This window comes from Onychostoma macrolepis, chromosome 21 (genome assembly GCF_012432095.1).
Source record: "Onychostoma macrolepis isolate SWU-2019 chromosome 21, ASM1243209v1, whole genome shotgun sequence".
Classification (NCBI taxonomy): Eukaryota; Metazoa; Chordata; class Actinopteri; order Cypriniformes; family Cyprinidae; genus Onychostoma; species Onychostoma macrolepis.
The window spans coordinates 231,085-238,553 of record NC_081175.1 but is presented as its reverse complement, the minus strand read 5'-3'; the positions used below and the strand labels follow the sequence as shown (position 1 = coordinate 238,553).

Genomic DNA, 7,469 nt, shown 5'->3' with positions numbered 1-7,469 from the left:
AAGTAGTGACGCTACTAGTTTAACTACATTTCTCAGTAGCGTGGCGGTAGCGTCACTGCTTTCTGAATCAAATAGCTTTTCTGTAGTTAAGCTCTTTTTTTGATCAAGTAGCGCGGTAGCGTCAACAAAAGCTAACGTTACATTATTCAAAGAAAGCATTCTGAAACTCGAGCTCAAATCAGAAATAAAACAGCTATGGATCACTGATCCTGGATCAGTAAGTGACGCCACAGACACTAAAGCTCGTAACGCCATTGGCTCCTCAAGCTGTCAGTCAAACCTCATTATTCCTCCCGCCTCTTTCGTCAATGAAGTGCAGCGCACATCTCAGCTTGTTTGCAGTCTGAAGGTAAATAATGAACTGTTGATTGAATAAGTACAGCGGTTTCTGTACTCAAAAAACAAAGGCTAATGCTTTTTTTGTTTGTTTTTGTTTTTGAGGAGCGGAGAAGAGTTTCTCTAGCATGTGTTGTCAGTCACAGCCAAATAGCTCGTGCGAAGCGCTGAATCTTTCATAATATGATACTTTGGCCAAATAACAGAAAAAAACTGAACGCCCACATAATGACAGAAAACTGGGGAAAACAGGACACGAGTCAGAAAAAAAAAAAAAAAAAACCTTCGCTGGTCCAATGCTTCGTATTTGAACTTGATTTTGGTGAAATGTTTATATTAATATCTAATGACACATGCAACGATGCAAATAAACATAACCTATCTGTAGGCCTAAACATCTGGTAACACTATACAATACGATTTCATTAAAATACATTTGTTACAGTATTTATTAATCTTTGTTAATGTTAGTTAATGAAAATACAGTCGTTCATGTTAGTTCACAGTGCATTAACTAATGTTAACAAACAACTTTGGATTTTAATAATGCCTTAGTAAATGTTGAAATTAACATTAAGATAAATGCTGCAGAAATATTGTTCATTCTTAGTTGATGTTACACCAGATAACTAATGTTAACTACTGAACCTTATTGTGAAGTGTTACCATTTATATAAATGTATCTGTACACAATAAAGCCACAATACCAACTACTAATAGGAGGTTTCCGGCCGACAGCAAACATTTATTTTGCCTATGTCACAATTTGAGGTCAATCCGGCCTGTATTTGATACTGATTATGTTGCCAAATTGGCTGTTGAATAAACAATTAAACTGAACATCCCTGTCTATCTGCTTGACTGACAGTTTTATTGATCACTGAGAGAGCATTGACTTGGTATGATGTTGGTTCAATAGAATTTAAACAATTTTTTTTTTTTAAATAGCTTGGATGTAGTAAACTACTTTTGCCATGTTGCCGTAGCTTAGCTTGCTACATTTCCCAGGGCTGTAGCTTTAGTGTAGTGAAGCTTCATTTAAAGAAGAGTAACTGTTAGCTTAGCTCACTACATTTTTCAAGTAGCTTGCCCAACACTGGATAAAACTCACTGAGATTCGAGACAGAGTCTTGGCAGACAATGTTACTTTTGCAAATATTCACAGTGTAAGCATAACAACAACTTCTAGAGTCCTGAAAAAACATCAGGTCAGGATGAAACAGTTGTACACTGTGCCTTTTGAGAGGAACTCTGAACATGTCAAGCAACTCAGGAACCAATATGTCCAGGTAAGATCACAATAAAATACAGAACTGTTTTTGAACAAAACCAAACACACACAAAGACCATTTTTACAAATTTACTACTGTAACAGCTTATGTTGCCTTGTGGATTTATTTTAGAGAGTCATGGAGATTGAAGGCAGGCAAACACCCCACATTTTCATCTTTGTGGATGAGGCGGGTTTCAACTTGGCCAAAACACGGCGACGAGGGAGGAATGTGATTGGGAAGAGAGCCACAGTGAATGTCCCGGGCCAGAGGGGTGCCAACATCACAATGTGCGCAGCAATATCCACTGATGGACTGCTCTTACACAAACCACTAATTGGGCCATAAAACACTGAACGTCTCCTTGCGTTCCTGCATGATCTCTATGGAAGGGTTGTGCTAGGTGAGGAAAGGGATGCAGAGAGAAGGAATCAGCCAACATTTATAATTGTATGGGACAATGTGGCATTTCACCACTCCCACCGAGTGGTTTGCGGCCCATCCCAGAATGGAGTCACTTTTCCTCCCACCTTACTCTCCATTCCTCAACCCCATAGAGGAATTCTTTTCCTCGTGGAGGTGGGAGGTTTATGACCACCATCCACATGATCAAATGTCCCTCCTGGACGCAATGAATGCTGGATGCCTGGACATATCAGCAGAAGATTGCCAGGGATGGATCAGGCATGGCAGAAGATTCTTTCCTAGGTGTATTGCCCTAGATGACATAAAATGTGATGTGGATGAGAATCTGTGGCCAAATGGAGAAGACCGAGTAGATTAGCGTTACTATTGTATCTGTATCAGTGGATGGTGTGTATACAAATTGTTGTATTTTGAAATTACTAAATTACTTATAAAATAAATAAATGACATAAAATATTGACGAATTCTGCACCATGTCTGATTCATTCCAGTAACATATTGCAGTGAATTATAAACAGAGATGTGTCCTTGTTTTACACAAGAAAACATTGTATAATGCTACATGTTGTTAGTGTTTTTTAGGTCTTACTTTTATAGATGACCAAGTGTGTTTGTTATGCTAGTGTTATGAAAGAATGAGCTGGTCTGAGACATGTATGAAGTGTTTTGATAGTTGTTGTGCATTTTGAATGTGGAATGAACTGCTTTGCCAAGCTGAAAGTTGGTTAGGAGAAGTGTGTGAAGAGTTTTGAAAAAGTGACCTAAGTATTGAGAGATGCGTCCTAGCGACTGTAAAAAACTGCAATCCGAGGTCCTGACTCTCTGCGGTCATTTAAAGCCCCCGGATATCTTTCAAACAGAGTAGAGGTGTGACCTCAGCGTCCTGGCCTCCACTGATTGGCTGCATCGCTGTCTCCTCTCCTCAGTTAGCTGGTATGTGCCGTCAGGAACTTTTTTTTTTTTCAAAACTTTACACACAAATCCAAGAATTGCACACAAAATGCAAAACTCCTCACATCTCTTGCAAAATGAAGCACTGCATTCAAAATATCACAAACACATCTTAAAAGCAAACATCTGCAAACACCTTTGCCATAATATTAATTCCTGTTAGCTTTGTGTGTGTTACACAGAGAATTGTGTGTTGTGTTTTGCAAAAAGTGTTTTCTGAAATTGAAAACTGAGTCAAAGGCTGAGAATCAGTGTCTGGTTTTGCAGATCTGGTGCGTGCTTCTGCTGTTTGAGCGTCAGCTTTCAGAAACTGTGACAAGGAAAGATTTTGTGTGTATGCAGCTGAAAAACAAAACAAAATAACAACAACATAATAAAAAAAAAACCTGTAAATGACAGCACATGCGAAACTGCAAAAAGCAAATACTCCAAAAGTGTGAAGCGATGCGAGGCATCCAGCAGCAGCAGAGCAGGACCAGATGATAAATGTGCGCTGCGCTTCTGCCGTGATGTAAAGTCAAACAGCGAAAGTCACTTGATCCATTCAGATATGGCACAGAGTTGTGTTATACAGCGGTGTGATATGAGAACACTAAAGGTTCTGTAGTGATGCCATGACAATGTAAACGGCATGACGAGGTAAATTGGAAAAAGCCAATAGCCTACATAATTACAAGCTTGTCAGTTCAGCACCATACTAATTTAACTTGCAGTTATTAACACTGTACAAATAACCTGTGGTGTTTTGGCTGAATGTATTTATTATAAATGTTACTGTCATTACTTAAATTAATTAAATATTGGAGAATATTTTACTTTTATAGAAGCTGTTTTTGTAGTTTCTACATCTTTAGACTTTTTTATTATTATTATTATTACAAATTTCATAGTTTTTTGTTACTCTTTTTTTTACAGTTCTTCTCAGTTGCTTAAATGAAGCGTTATCGTTAGTTCTGGCAGGTCACGTGAGTCAAGCTTGCATCAGCTGATCGTATCTACCTATAGGAATACAACACCTATCGCGGCATTCCTATATAAGCTCTCTTCCGTATCAATCAGCAGCTTTTTCCGCTTGCTCAGGAGCAAATCACCCTCCTCCATCCCCAACTCCTCCTTTCGCAGTCAGGACTTGTCTTCTGATATTCCTTGCTGAATCATACTTAAATACACTTAAATATCATTATGTACATTTAATGATATCTGCTTGTTCTGTTCTGTTTACCCTAGGGGGGTTATTATTGTTGCTCTCCCTGCTCATTCATGACAGGCTGTATGGATGGGCAGGGAGTTTTTGCACAGAACAGAACCATACCGCCAAACCAAAACCTTATGCTAAGTATCTATCTTTTGACGATAGTGGTCCTGACAGAAACACATTTGTCCACTCAGACATCACATTTTCAAAACAGTTAACACACAGGCTGACACTGAAGCTCAATGCAAAATGCTCCAACACTCACAAAACATTAAAAACAATCAACATAAGCAAATACTTCCATCAAATTAATTTATTCTTTCAATCAATCATTACACAATGGACAACAAAACACAGCTATCAATATGAAATGACACTGTTCAAACTCAGAAGTGTTGAATAGAGTTAAAAACAACAAAACAAAACAAAAAAAACAAACACAAATACTTATGGGTGGGAATATCTAAAAAACAATATAAAGAGTTGAAACACTCAGATGTTTTCTCTTGCAGTGTTGCAATGCACCGATGGAACTACCTCCTTGCAAATCCATCAGCAGCCCTCTCTCTTTACGTGAAACCAGTCTTTCATTTAGTGCATCAAGAAATGTGCAGAGGCATTCTGTGTTGAACTGATAGTTTGTCTGTGGCACAGGACACCATCAGTGGAGATGGCAGCACACATGGTGATATTGTGTGACCTGGCACTGCAACAGTGACCCTCTGCCCAATACATGTTCCTCCCGCGCCTCCTCACTTTCCACATACATGAATTTGTGATGTGCTGCCTTCAGCTTCAAGTACATTATTCTCTAAAAAAAAAAATAATAATAATAATTCCAGTTGCATGTAATTGTATGATTTAGCAATGCATTGCAATATCAATAATAAAGCATATAAAAATTGACATTATGACAAACACATAAATGGGACTGATGAAACATCTGCATTACTGTAGACACAGTTTGTTCTGCCAACAGGGCAATACAGTAAAGCTGAAATATGCAGTGGTATACAGTAACATTGTGACTTACACTGTAAAAAATAATTGTAATTTTAACTGTAACATTTTGTAAAAACGCTACAGAAAAAAAAACTGTTAACAGTAAGTTCCCGTACTATATACAGCAAAAAACTGTAAAAGATCTAACCAGACATTTCATGTAATTTTACAGTAACATGCTGTTAATTGTACTTTTTTTAGAAGTAAAAAAGAACAAATCAATGTATAATTTACAGTCAAAAACTGTAGACTGATATTCCCAGAATTCCCTGCGTGACACTCCACATTTGAAAGTATTTCGTTTAAATAATCATGTTTTTTAATAGTTTTTGTTATCAGTTATGTACATTTGGGCTTTGTGTTATATCTTCTGTTGTTTAATGAAAGTTTATTGCATTATTTAAGTATCGTGTGTGTTACCGTGATGGTGTTTTGTGTTTGCATGAATGACTCTGTGCACCTTCTATATATCAGTATATACTTCTGCTTGTGGCGAAGCTACTTGTGATGAGCTTTGATTCTTCATGCGGCTTTCTCTTTTACCGCCTGCATTATTATGCTGGTTGTCAGTATGTTAAAGGTACAAAACAGATTTTAATAGCAGTGTACGTTGTTGAATTTACTGGTTTACATTCACATTTTCTTGTTTGTAAATTACAGTTTTATACTGTAAAATCTACAGTTTTTGGCTGTAAACCACAGCTGCCAAAATAATTTTGTAAAAACTACAGAATTTTTTTTTTTACAGTATACGTGTTGTCATTTAGAAAAAAAAGCCTGGCAACAGATGCCACAGTGCTCCGACTCAGAATGATTGATGACATGGTCAATAATTGTTTCCTGAATTTCATTTGAAACTTGAGCTGTGTTTTCTCCTTTTCCAGTAACGCAGCTGCTCCAGCAGGGTCCTTTACTCTCCTTCCATGCCTTCGGCCTCTTTGATCCGTACTTGCAAATAGCAGGACAGAGCTGGCATCTTTTGTAGATTGATTGCTGATTGAAGAGTTGGAGATTCATAGTTATTAAGTACTTTCTATCAGCTGTGAATAGACGTTTTCCTTTTGTTCAACACAGTGAATCCAATAGAGTTTGGTGTCTTTCGATGAGATCTGTGCTGACTGTTTTGACAAAGGCTGTGAAAAACGTGTAAAACAAATGAAAAAGTGTTAAGGCATTTGAAAGAGCAAATGAGAACAACTGTAAAAACCATATAATCGTGGTAACGAGGACCGTGGTTTATTTGTTGTTGTGACCATAATCTTACTAACAGGCTCCATCAGTTCAACTCTGGATTCTATGAACTATAGTCAATTTCATTTCGGGGAAGAATAATTAAGCAGAATAGCTGTAATAGATTATCTCTTTAAATGTTTAGTTCTAATTAATTTCACTTGAAGTAAAATGTTAATTCAATAAGAGCCTGATTAAAGATAATTATATAAAGTAGGTGTGAACTATTTACAAATGTCAAAGTTCTAAAAGGGATAGTTCAGCCAAATATTTAAATTGTCATCATTTCCTCACTCTCATGTCATTCCAAACCTGTATGAAACACTTTCTTCTGTAGAACGTAAAATAAGATCATTTAAGAAATCCGAGACATTTTTGTCCATTCAGTAGAAATCAAGGCTAACCAAAAATGGCTTGGTAACATTCTACAAAATATCTTCTTTTGTGTTCCACAGAAGAAAGTGAGTCTTGCAGGTTTGGAGTGACATGAGGGTGAGGAAATTATGACAGAATTGATAATATTTTAAAAACATTTTCCTTATCTTATAAACATGATTTTGGGTTATTTTGGGTTCGCTCATTAAAGGATGTTAGTTTTATTATCGATTTTATTTTATTTTTATGTAAATTTCACATCCACAAATGCAAGTTTGCAAAGGGCAAACCTATTTTTATAGCGCTCGAAAAAGATATTACAATGTAGGTGTGATGTCAAAATCTAAAAATAGTAAAGCAATTAAAACGGTTACTATGCTCCTTCTTTAAAATTTTCACATACAAAGTTTTACTTTATGGTTACATTTTCTGTATTAAAACTGCATTGTAACATCCTATGGAAAAGTAAAATATGTGTAGTATATATTTGTTTGTAAAATGATGCATATGTCTGCTTTTTTCTCTCTCTTTTGCTTTTTCTTGTTCTGTCTCCTGATGCATGTGCACTTTTCTTTGTTATACAGTGGGATATGGCATCATGCACGCTATTTGTTGACAATAAAGCATAAAAAGGCAGTCTGATAGCAGCAGGCCAGTCCAGATCTTCCAGGATCCGCGGTGGC

The 7,469-nt window shown here is 36.7% G+C and overlaps 1 long non-coding RNA gene across 1 annotated transcript; it reads left to right on the top strand.

The window, feature by feature from the left end:
• Window positions 1-269: 269 nt before the first annotated feature.
• Window positions 270-2,472, top strand: LOC131529302 (uncharacterized). The gene is made up of 3 exons (XR_009268052.1): window positions 270-349; window positions 1,502-1,625; window positions 1,740-2,472. It is a non-coding gene; the product is annotated as an uncharacterized LOC131529302 (long non-coding RNA).
• Window positions 2,473-7,469: the final 4,997 nt, after the last annotated feature.